Here is a 12,682-nt window from a genome sequence, read left to right on the forward strand (position 1 = left end):
TTGAAATATAACCGTATTACTAAAGAAAATAAAATTAAAACAATAGTTGGTGTAATTAATAGCATACAAATGCAATCTCGCATAAAAATTGTACGGTTGATCCGATAAATTGTTACAACTCTTAGTAATAATGAACGAAGTGATTCATTACTGGAACAAGAGGAAATTATTAAACTCAAAAATAGGCTTTACTTGGAAAAATTTCAGTTAGAATTTGAAAAGTTTTACATTGACATAAATTGACCGAGAGCAAGTTATCTGAGCTAACCTGTATGGGAGGGTTTAGTCCGTATTAGAAATTGCTAGTTTGCAAGTTTTTTAACGGCGTTAAAATATAATTATCAAGATGGTACCAGTTGTTTTGTTCCTGTAGTTAGAAATAAATCATCGAGGAAACTGGTTCATTAAGTGTGTTATTTTTTGAAACCGAAGGTTGATATTTTTCAAATAAGGAAACTTATTAAATCTGTTGGTAAATGTTTTTTTTCTAGCTATCAGAGGATAAATTTATAAAATGGTCTTCAGTTTAGACCTTTTTATCGAAAATTATTTTGTTCTTTCGTTATCATTTTTATCTGACTAGAAAATTTGAGCATAATTCTTAGTGAAAATATGTCTACATCCATAAAACATTTTTTAAATGAGCAGTGATAAAACTTGCAATATAGGTTTAAAAAAGGTTCGTACTAAAACACTAGCTGCTGGCTAGTGTAAAAAATTTCAAGGAAATCAACGGAAAACAATTTTTGTAAACTATTTTTCATCGTTCGGACTTCCAAGACACAACATCTTGTTCTGAAATTCTTTGAATTTGGAAAACATTTTTATCATTGACGTTTCATTAAAATAACCCAATAAAAGAAAACTGAATCAATATTAGATCGCAACGTGCTTTCCATTTATTAGCGTAAGCTAAATTTAGCTTAATTTAAAAATTGGAAGGCACGTTGCAATCTCCTACTATTGATTCAATTGTCTTACATTGGGTTATTTTAATGAAACGTCAACGATAATATCTTTTCTAAATTCAAAAAATTTTAACGAGATTTTACTTCTTGGAAGTTGAACGAGGAAAAATGTTTTAAAACATTGTTTTCCGTTGATTTCATTGACATTTTATACACTAGCGATCAGTTAGTGTTTTAGTGCGAACCTTCTGGCTCTAGCCTAAATCGCGAATAAAAGTGTTCATTTTTTAGTAGCAAATTGTTCATTATTTGTTGGCACTTGCTATAATCACGATCTGTAATATTAAAAATTTCATAGGAACTTCTTGGCTTAATTTGTGGCTAGTGTTTGTGTTGAATTGAGTGGTCGTGGCTCACTGGTTAGTGCGTGAGACTCATTATCTCGAGGTTGCGATTGGTCAAAGATCGAATCCGAGACAGCCGAATTTTTACTAATTCAAGGCTTTTATTTCTACTTTTTCTTATTGCATTTTATAGAGCTGCTTGTTGTCGTCTTCTGGCTAGCGTTTCCGAAGCGCAGTTTTTGCTTCTGTCAATTTTCTGTCGGCTCACGTTTTAACAATTAAATTTTATTTAACATTGATTAGATCGAGCTACAGTTGCTTGTTTCAACTGAAAATTTCATGCTCTCATAGCTATAGTATTTCATACACGTTGGTAAAGAAAACTTCATAAGATCAGCTCAGACAAGACGCCAGCTCAGGAGTGTATGATATTGTGTGCAAAGATTTGACACACCATTTTCTTCTAATTATGCCTAGCTTTTTCAGCAATCGTGATTCGTTGACTAGGTAAACATAACTTTAAATCGATCCATGTGGAAGTGATGAGTGAAGAAGTTTTCAGCTTTTTTACTTTCCAGACGCGTTGTTTCATTTTCGAAGAGAAACTATAAGCAAATTGGGTTGCGTTATACTGAAAATAACTGAAAAGTGCTCTGAAAAAGGAAACCAATGGTTTTATTGTTGATCGAAGTTCATTATAAAACATGATGGAGCAAAGTAAGTTTTCACCTATTAGTAGTTCTAGGAACCTGTTGAAAAACCGATAAAGTTTCGTTAGTACTACCTACCAAGTGGCCATTTAGCCAAAAATACATAGTTAGACGCGCGTTGGACCGAAAACAATATCGACATGAAATTTATAGTTATGAAAGAATTTACCTATCTCTAATGAAACATATAAAAGCAACAAGATCAATTTCACACTTCAAACATCCAAGCTTGATATGGATAAAGTACGCACGTACATTTAAAAGCTACGAACGATTTTCAATTATAGCAAAAAGTTCAAATGAGAACAGTTCAATTTTCGCCAGAAAAAACTCATTTCAAGATCCTCGAAAAAACCTCGATTAGGATTCAAACTTCAGGCCTTATTTCAAGTCTCACTACTCTATTTGGTCTGTTTGCAAAAAACTTGTTTTCCTATCTTAATTTGAATCCCAGCCGGACCTTGTTTTCTTTCGGCATGTTTGAAATGAGTTTCTAGGGAAGCTTGAACTGCCGGACTATCATTTGTCTGTTTTTGTTTTTCGGCCTTACTTCCAAAGCAACAAACAAACAATTGATTTTTTTGTCTTTTTCTGTACCAACTTAGCCATCTTACAATTCTTCATTTGAAAAAACCTCATTTTCATGCTTCATTACGTTTCACGAGGAATGGAATGTAAAAAGGGATGGGTTGTCTTTACGTTTTGAAACAGTTGCTCAAAATATTTATGGACAACACGATAACTTTCATTTTATTTTTGTTTTCGGCTCAACGAGCGTCTTCGCAAGTTTTGTCCGAGACAGTGGATATATGGCCACTCTGTAAATAAATAATAGTGATTGTTAACGCTGATTATTGTTTTTGTTGAATCTGTTTGCTGAAATTGAATATCAGTCGGGAGAAACTTATATATTTATAATTACTTAGAGTTTATATAGTTGTGATTTGTTTCAACATTGATTGCTAATGTTCTTTTTCTAATTAGTAAATGATTTTGCAAATTAAATAGTCAATTGACTCAAAAAAAAATTGCCTTTCAAAGTTTGTTTTGAATTGGTCAAACTTAAAGCGATTGTAAAACTACTTCAAAAAAAATCAATTTGAAAATTTGGTTATTTTTTGAAATATTTGCGTCAGAAAATTCAGAAAGAATGCGACAACCAAATGTACTAGCTCAATTGTTATTTCGACCACTTCAATGGGAAAGAACTTAAGCGTACGGTGTGTTTGTTTTCAAAAAGGCTTTTTTGATTCCAAATAACTATATTGGGATTCAGAAAAAAAAACAAAAAGGCATCTCAGTGTCTAGAAATTTGGGTCTGAGCGCTTTTGATTAATTTGTTATTACGGTTGAAAATTTTGTGTTTTTTGCACCAGATTTTTTTTTGCCGTAAAAGATTCTAGAAGGTATAATTGACGTTGCCTATTAAATTTCAAGTTATTTGCATGGTCAACTCATTAGGACAACTCTAGAAGGTAATTTTCACGACTGCTGACTTGCTCGGTTCCTTGAAATTTTAATTAATTACCCTCTTTTAGGCTAGGTATTTCTAAGGTTGAGTTTTTTTCTGGACGGTACTGTATTGGACTCCTTGGTTTGGGTTTTATTTTGATGTAAGCAGTTTTTTTATTATTTTGAAAATTCTGTAAATTGTAAGTTTACTAATTCTGATTTTGATTAGCTTTATTTTTTCTTCTTTTTTTTTCATTTAAACGCTTTTGGTTTATGTTATTACGGCTTTGTCAACTCATAATGAGTATCGTTAATGGCAAAACAAATTTTCATGCTTTTATGGGGTTCATTTTTAATAGGTGATAAAAAATTGTTAAATTTCTTAAGCTCAAAATATTTACCACAACAGTTTTAGTTGCGGATGAACAGAGGTCGATCCGAATTTTGTCGCCGTAGTGACCGCTTGGTTAATGAATGACATTGTTTTTAAGACTGTTTATGAAAAGAAGATTTGCAGGTATACATTTTTTTGTAGTTATTGCTTCAAGTCTTTCTTTCCACTTAATTTTTTGACATAAAAGTCGACTTCATTTGCTTGTATTTTCACTGCGTATCGCAATGATTTTGTTGTATCGCAAGTGCTTCAAGGCTCCGATTTGCCTGTGTGTTTTTTGTTTTGCTTCCAAAAATCTAGTTCTGAACGTTACTGCCTTGTAATCCTTACCTTCTTGAAAAATCAATATAGCATTGGCTTTGAATGCCCCAATTTTGTCTATGACACTTCGTTTGTGGTTTAATTGGCGTCTACTCCAATATTGTCGGCTTGTCTGCCACTACTTTCGACTTTGTTGCTTCCGTCTCATTTTCTGCCTATGAATTTATAATGCTAGGTTTGTTTCGTTGCCTTTTGGGACGCTAGTTCCTCCTTTGTTCTCTGTTTTTCGATTTAGGTCTTTTTTGGTTTTTGTCATAAATGGCTTGAATATCCGTTGTGTTCCGAGTGCTTGTCTGTTCCTTGACTGTCTTATAACTTCTTTGATGTGCTTTGGGCGGTTGCCTGTTGTTTGCTAATGTCTCCTAAGTCGGAAAAACTTGACTTGGCCCTTGGTAAATGTTTATATGCTACAAAATCTTTTCATTTAAGCCGCAGTTGCTTACCGTTCTCCCTTTCTCATCTTTCTCATCTTTGCGTTTTCTGTGCGGTTAGCCAACGGAATGGTTTTCCTATTCTTAATTGGCGATGTTGTTTTTTGGACTTTCTTCAGTATGATAATTATTAAATATATAGTTCTAAGCCTGTTGATGTGTGTTATTACACTATCTGTGTTTGCTGGAAAGTTTCATATACAATCCCACAAAACACAGAGGCTTTACCGGTTGGTTAGCGGGCAATACCTATCCCGGCGTTGCACGTCAATACCTATCCCGGCGTTGCACGTCAATACGCTGCTATAGTCAGTTTTGTTCAACTTACACCCCAACAAGCGAGATTTTTGTTCAAGTAGGATGATTTCAAATCAAAGCAAACAAAATTAAAGCAAAAAAACTTATCCAATGGTTATTAATTGTCATGATTTAATTAAATTATTCATAGCGTGCGTTCAATGAGATCTGACGTGTCCGTCTTTTCTTTCCTGCAAGCAATTTTTGCCCGTTCAAAAATTTTCTGAGAGTTTTAACCGGGCAAAAAGCGCTTGCAGAAATGAAAAGAAAGGCACGTCAGATTTCATGGAATGCATATTACCACTAATTCATTTGAATACTTTCAGGTAAAACTTGAATTATCACTTATTTACCTTACAGCAAGCTACCAATAGCTTGCGCCAGATAACAAAAAAATTAAAGCAGAGCATAACTAAATCAATCGTTTCAAAAAACATCCAACAATTTCATTCGTCAGTCAAAATTGTTGCCCAAACAAAAGGCGTCTTAATGTTCTAAATCAGTTTCACAACATAAAACAACATTCATCAACCCTTATTACTTGATTACAAAAAAAAAAGATTTGTAAGTTCGTTCAAAACTAATAAAACCACAATTGCCAAGCACTTGAACTACAAATGCTATTATCAAACAGTTGATCTTGCTTCAAACAGAAATCAAACAGTCATGTTAGTACGTGTTTGAAATTATGAATTGATTATTTTTTCCAAATTTTTCATATAACAGTATAAAAAATTCAGTGAACGGCCTAACTGCAGAAGGTAGCCAGGCTCATCTTTCAAGAAACATTTTATAAATAGTTTTACCCCTAATAACCTTGTTTTTGCTCCTCATTACATCTGAAATGTCGAACTTTTGATTATGAGTTTAAAACGAATAAATTTTTTGAAGCCTAATTTTTAATTTTCTAATTTTTTTCCAAACTGTGGAGAGTCAATTGATAACACAGCAATAAAGGTGAAGTTTATCTAAAATTATAAGGTTACTTTCTTATTTAAATTTCCGACTTTTTTCCGAATACTGAGATTGAAGTTTTCCAATTTTGTCTGATTAAGTTACTGAGCGAATATGATTCAAGTTTCGATCTTTAAAAAGAAAAAAATTTGTATTCTAAAAGAACTACATGTATTACAGCAACAACAAATTATACCCTTTTTCAATTGACAGTAAGCTGAACAACTTAATTCAATCACAGTTTCGTCAATTTTTCAAAGTATTTAATGACTCAATTTTTTATGATCACCATGTGATGATGACAAATGTTTGAAAATTTTATGTTTTATGTGCCAAGTAATTTTGGTTTGTTAGATAATGAATGTTTTTGTTGCTCCATTTAAATGCTTGTGACACTTATTTCGTCATTTTTGAGCTTTTTCTTCAAAGTTAATGGCCATAGGATATAATTGCATGTTTAGCTATATCGTATACAGCAACGCCTAAAGAGAGCAGGGCATCATAGAGTAGTGTAGTTTAAAAAGTATTCATCCAGTCGTAGATCCAGATATCTGGCCACCTATCCTTACCTCTGTCAAGCCATTTATTCATTTGTAAAAACATCCATGTATTTAAACATTCAAGGATCCATTCAACCAGTGATCTATCCATCAAGCCACTTTGTAATCAGCCAATCATCCATCGCGTCATCCGACAAGCCATTAACTCATCCATTAATCAATCCAACCTTCCATACAGCAGCAATTTATGTATTCATCGTCCAAATATTCAGTCATCTAAACATCTATTCATCCATCCATCAACAACGCTATGTATCCAATCAGTCATCCATCCAAGTGGCATCATTATATCCATGCATCTGATTAACTAGCCAGCCATTCAGCCATTTATTCATCCGAAGAGCTTTTCGTTTAGTCAACCATCGTTCCATCAACCAGCCATCCATTCATCAAACCAGTCTATGTAATTAAAACAGCCATCTTGTTGTGATAAACTTAGCCTAATTGTTGTGATAAACTTATTAAATAGTTTCAGAGAGGGCAGATGGATTCGATTAGTGATGCTACTGATGCAAATGATATTTCAATTGAGAGAAACACAGATGTGCCGGGACTGAGGTATCATTATCAGACTCCAGTATCAAAACCAACACCAAAACGGCCAAATATTGTACTGAGCCCATGTGACGAAGAAAATTCAGAGGACGATGTGACTGGGTAGCTGAAGCATACCATTGAAGAGTCAATGAAGTTGTTGATACCCAGCCTTGTAGAGCAAATAAAAGCGCAACTAATGACTGCAATCAACGTCGCTGTTGAGTCCGCAATAAACAACATGAAGAAGGAAATCATCTCATCCTCCAAAATGGAAATAGCATCTCAGGCGAATGTCAGCTATCTTAGGACTTCATCTGAAGCAGAAAAACTTGAATCATATAATCGACGAGATAACCTAAGAATTCTAGGAATCCCCGAGTGTTTGGAAGGAGAGAATAATCGTGAGAACTTTGATACAACGATAGCGAAGGTAGTGGAGATTTCTCATGATATTGGTGCAAATGTGCGAGCGTCAGATATCTCAATAGCTCATCGATTGCCATCTCGATCAAATAGAGGCAAACCAATTATCGTTCGTTTCGCCAGAAGAATCGCCAAAATCAACTTGCTGCGAAACAAAAAACAAGATGGCAGATAAAGAAGGTTTGAAAAATATAAGCGTCTTTGAAGACTTATCAAAGGCTCGTGTCAATTTCATAAAAATGATGAAGAGTGGTTGCCGAATTAAATCTGCGTGGACCCGAGAAGGTGTAATCCATTATATATGGAAGGCAGACGAGCGACTATATCGTATCGATGGACTTTATGAAGGCGGGAGTTCCTTGAAATACAGATTTCAAGATGTGATGAATTGCTTCCAAAGTGTTTTCCACGAGGCAGGAGATAAAGGAGGATCGTAAACAATCTAGTGATGTTAATGTCGTTAATTCAAAACTAAATATTTCACAGAATAACAGTAGTTTCATTAATAAATCTGAAAATTCCAAAGTTTCGGTGCTACATTTAAATATAAGATCTTTAAAACCGCACTTTGACAAATTGGAAGCACTTATTCTAAGCCTTGAGTCTCCACCTGATATAATTTGTATAACGAAAACTTGGTTAACAAAAAATGATCCAAGTGAAAGCTGGTTAATCAATGGTTATAATCAGTATTTTACAAAAAATCGCGAAACACCAGGTGGTGGTGTAATGATCCAAGCAAGAAACACATGCTGCTTGCTGAATCAACTTGATTCATTTTCAGAAGAAAGCTTAACGGTCGATATCTTAAAAAATGGCTATAAATTCTCATTATGTCTGATTTATAACCCACCAAAATCAAACAAAATGCAATTCATTGATAGGCTTGATGAGTTTTTGGAAAATTCAAAAAGTGCAAATCATCCGATCATTCTTTGTGGTGATCTTAACGTTGATATAATACCTGATAACTTACTGAGCCAAAATTATTTAAATTGTATTCATTCAAATGGTTTTTCAATAAACGGTCGTGAACCAACTCGCGTTACAGCCACCTCTTCAACTTGTTTGGATCATTTCATTTTCGACAATTTAACTGAACCTCATTCAATGGTACTAAATAGTGAACATTTATCAGATCATTATCCAATACACTTGGAATGGGTCATAAAGTGTCAAATTGTTAATAATGAAATTCCGTTTCGCGATACATCATTCTTAAAAAGTCGGAGCCAAGTTCAAGAGTTTTTAAAAATTGCGGAAAGTAAATTGGCCTCACATAAAATAGTAATTTTTGAAATGAATGATGCAGATTCAGCTTTCAATTTGTTCGCAAAATCTTTCGAAGAGGTATTGAATATGTTTGCACCATTAAAAACCAAGAAAAATTTGGTCACAAAGCAACCCGCCTGGTACGAAAATAAACTTAAAAACCTTAGAACAAAGCGAAATAATGCACACCAAAAATGGAAATTGAATCAGAATAATTATCAACTGCTTCAAACGTTCAGAAGTTTAAGAGATCGTTTTGAGAAAGAAATAAAATTATCTAAAAAGAATTATTATTGGAATAAATTCAAAAACTGTATAGGAGACTCAAGGCAGACATAAAAAATTTTAAACGATATCAGTGGTAAAAGTAACAAAAACAGCAAGATTCTTCCATTGCAATCATGCATTGATGAAAAGGATAATGCAACAGACAGAGATGTTGCTGATAAATTTAACTATTTTTTCACCACAGTTGGAAAAGGACTTCAAAATGATGTTCCTAATGTTGATAGGTTTAACGTTGAATATGTTCCATATTCCATGCTTCTGAAAAAAACATGCGAAACAGAAGTTTTTAAAGTCCTAAATTACCTAAATAATAAAAGCTCGTCCGGTGATGATAACATCAGTAACCTTATTGTGAAAACTTCAGCGAAAGTCGTGGCACCATATCTAAGCTTCTTAATCAACTTATCATTCACAAAAGGCGTGTTTCCTAAAGAACTTTGTAAAGCGAAAGTACTGCCGCTTCATAAAGATGGATCAAAACTTGATGAGAACAATTATAGACCAATTTCACTTTTAATTGATTGGAGTAAAATCTAAGAGCGCATTATGTATAACCGTATTTATTCTTATTTAGAGAATTTTTCTCTCTTTTATGCAAAACAATTTGGTTTTCGTAATAAGCATAGCACAATTGATGCACTTGCTGAACTTACCGAAAGAATTAGAATGTATCCTTCTTCGAATGAAATTTTTAGTTTTTTTCCTTGACTTGAAGAAAGCTTTTGACACTATTGACCATAATATTTTGCTATACAAATTGGATATGTATGGGTTTAGGGGTAACTGTTTAAAATGGTTGAGCTCATATCTCAGTAATCGCATACAGAGAGTTGTAGTAAATGGTGTTTGATCTAGCTGGAGTAAAATAGAATGTGGTGTACCACAAGGCTCAATTTTAGGTCCCTTGCTTTTTCTATTATATATAAATGACCTCCCTAAAGCATGCGAAACATCGGAAGTTTTGCTATTCGCAGACGATACGAATCTAACATCAATAGGTTGTCAAATAATTGACGTTCAAAAAGACATGACGTCTTTAAATAACTGGCTACAGGCAAATAAATTGGTGATTAACCTATCCAAAATAGTTCAAATGAATGTAAAGTTAAGTGCTTCCAATCATTTATTTCAGTTAAACTCTTGCTCGATAAATACGAAACCTGTTTGTAAATATTTAGGCATTTACATAGACTCCAAATTTTCTTTTAAAAGTCATATCGATTTCGTCAAAAAGAAACTTAGTAAACAATGCGGTATAGTTTCAAAGCTACGGCACTACGTGCCGAGGTCTCAAATGATCGAATACTACAGTAGCAATGTCGTTCCCATTCTCCAGTATGGCATTTTAATTTATGGTTGTTGCAGCTATTCGCAGCTGGAACAACTTAATGTTTTACAAAAGAAAATCCTCAAATTCGTTTTTTTCAGACAACGTCGAGATCGTAGTAATGATATTTTTGAAAAATATAGTTTGTTAACCGTTTATGAGTATCATCTCTATGAGCTATTAAAATTTGTTCTTAAATCAGTTATTGGTGTTCATAATGATAGCTTTCTGAATGATTTATTTGTTTTTCAAATCGCAAAAAGAGCTACTAGAAATTCTGATAGCAGCCTTCTGTTCGAACCATTTTGTAAACGCAAAATTGAGCGCTTCTCGATTCGATATCGCGCTTGTAAACTTTTTAATAAGCTGTGGGTTCTGAATTTGATACCTGCACACGTCAAAAGTTGTTCTTGTTCAGAAATTTTGGCAATTTACCATTCTTTGAAAATATACCTGGTACAAAACCATGAATTAGTGTAACATATATTTGGCTTATAAAAAAAAATTTAAAACCCATACCTGTTGGTTGCATGCTACAGGACTACCAGCTATTTATCAACTTTTTTGTGTAAAAAAATGACCTCCCAAATCTTTCTAGTTTTCGAGATATCGAGGTTTTTTGATTTTTTTTTTTGGATTTTTCTCACTAATTGTTTTCGAAAAACTTGAAAAAAAAATTATACATATAATATTACAGCGCCCTGGAAGTATTGTTAAGTTTAGTATTGTTAAGTTCAGTAGTTAGTTAATGTCAACATAAATTTATAAATAGATATAATTTTTTTTTCCACGAGCTGTAGCTTTTGTAGTTAAATAAAAATATATTTGCTCGCATTGTTTAATTTGATTTGTTTCATTAGAGATGTTTCATTTGAATAGAAGGGTAGATTTTTAGTGGACCAACAGGTCCCGTCGTCTATCCGTTTCTGCTTTAAATGTGGCAAATTTAATTATGTTGATATATTGTTTATAAAAAGAAAAATATATTCTTTCTTTCTTTCTTTCTTATCTATAATTCCAATCGCCGATCCAACCAGCTATTTATTTAGCCAACTCTATAGTTCAACCCTGCCAACCATCCCTTTATCTAACAACCTAGCCTTTTATGCCATTGCTTTTCCATCTTTTCTTTCGGAATGTTATCCCTCCCTCGAGCCAACCATTTATCTAGCTGTACTACATCTCTCCATATAGGCATTCAGTCCATATATCTATCCAAACATCCATCAAGCCATAACTACATCCTGTCGATTTACCCAGCTATTTACCCTTCATGCCGATTATCCCTTTAGTCAAGCTATCCGGCCAAGCATCCATTCATGCTGCCATCCATCCATCCAACAAATCAACCATTTTTTGAACTACCCATCCAACGAGTCAACCATCTATCTAGCTCTACATCATCTAGCCGATCATTGTCCATCCAGCGAGTTCTCCCTCAAAGCATCCTTTTAACTATTTATCCATTAGTCTTCGATCAGTCCAACAATCGAGCCATCCATGCAACTATCGACTCATTCCTTTATCTAGCCAACTCTCCATCCATCAAGCCATCCATGCATAACGCCATGCATTCATCAAGCCATCGTTCAATCATCTATTGTCCATACGTATATGCAGCCATTATCCATCTAAACTGAATGATGCTACCATCCGGCTATTTAGCCATCTATTCAGCTAACAGTATATTCACTTGTTCATCCCAACAGCCATCCATTCATCCTCTCAGCTTTTGATCCGACCAGCCATTCATCAAATGGTCCATTCATACAGCTATGGATCCGTTGAGAGATCTAGCTATTCAACCTTCCCTTTTTAAACCAATTCACCATTCAAATTTTCTACTTTTATTCTATTGAAATTAAAGGTGTCACTACACGCAGATATAGCAATTTGTGAGCATAAAATGGCTTAGTTTTTGATTTTTTGAATAATTATTTTCAAAAATCTTAGTTTTAATTTTTTGATCATCCCAACAGCCATCCATTCATCCTCTCAGCTTTTGATCCGACCAGCCATTCATCAAATGGTCCATTCATACAGCTATCGATCCGTTGAGAGATCTAGCTATCCAACCTTCCTTTTTTTAAACCAATTCACCATTCAAACTTTCTACTTTTATTCTATTGAAAATAAAGGTGTCACTACACGCAGATATAGCAATTTGTGAATATAATTGGCTTAGTTTTTAATTTTTTGAATAATGTTTCATTACTACCGTTCTTTGGATCCATTTACTTTACAGGTTTTCAATTATCTTTTTGTTTCTTTACACACTAACATTTCACCAGCTAATCGGTCAACGGAATTGTGCATTTAGAAATTCGAGTAAGTATGCTTGAAGTTCGTATATAGGTTTGTGAGAAAGTATGTAAGAAATTATCTGTGTAAGAATCTTGGTAAGTTAGTAAATGAGTTAGCACGTAAGTAAGTAGGTATAGGTAAAAAAACTGAATTGAAGTTA

At 33.7% G+C, this 12,682-nt stretch overlaps 1 protein-coding gene across 3 annotated transcripts in view; it reads left to right on the forward strand.

Annotated features, from left to right (window-relative positions):
- Positions 1-6,810: 6,810 nt before the first annotated feature.
- The window catches only part of LOC134851632 (uncharacterized), a 350,773-nt gene continuing 344,901 nt past the window's right edge, over positions 6,811-12,682 (forward strand). Inside the window, exon 1 of one of the 3 annotated variants that reach the window (XM_063867800.1) lies at positions 6,811-6,838. The gene's annotated coding sequence lies outside the window, so the exon portion shown is untranslated. The remainder of the gene's footprint in view (positions 6,839-12,682) is intronic. The other 2 variants (XM_063867805.1, XM_063867804.1) reach the window with 2 other exon arrangements.

This window comes from Symsagittifera roscoffensis, chromosome 7, assembly GCF_963678635.1.
Source record: "Symsagittifera roscoffensis chromosome 7, txSymRosc1.1, whole genome shotgun sequence".
Taxonomy (NCBI): Eukaryota; Metazoa; Xenacoelomorpha; order Acoela; family Convolutidae; genus Symsagittifera; species Symsagittifera roscoffensis.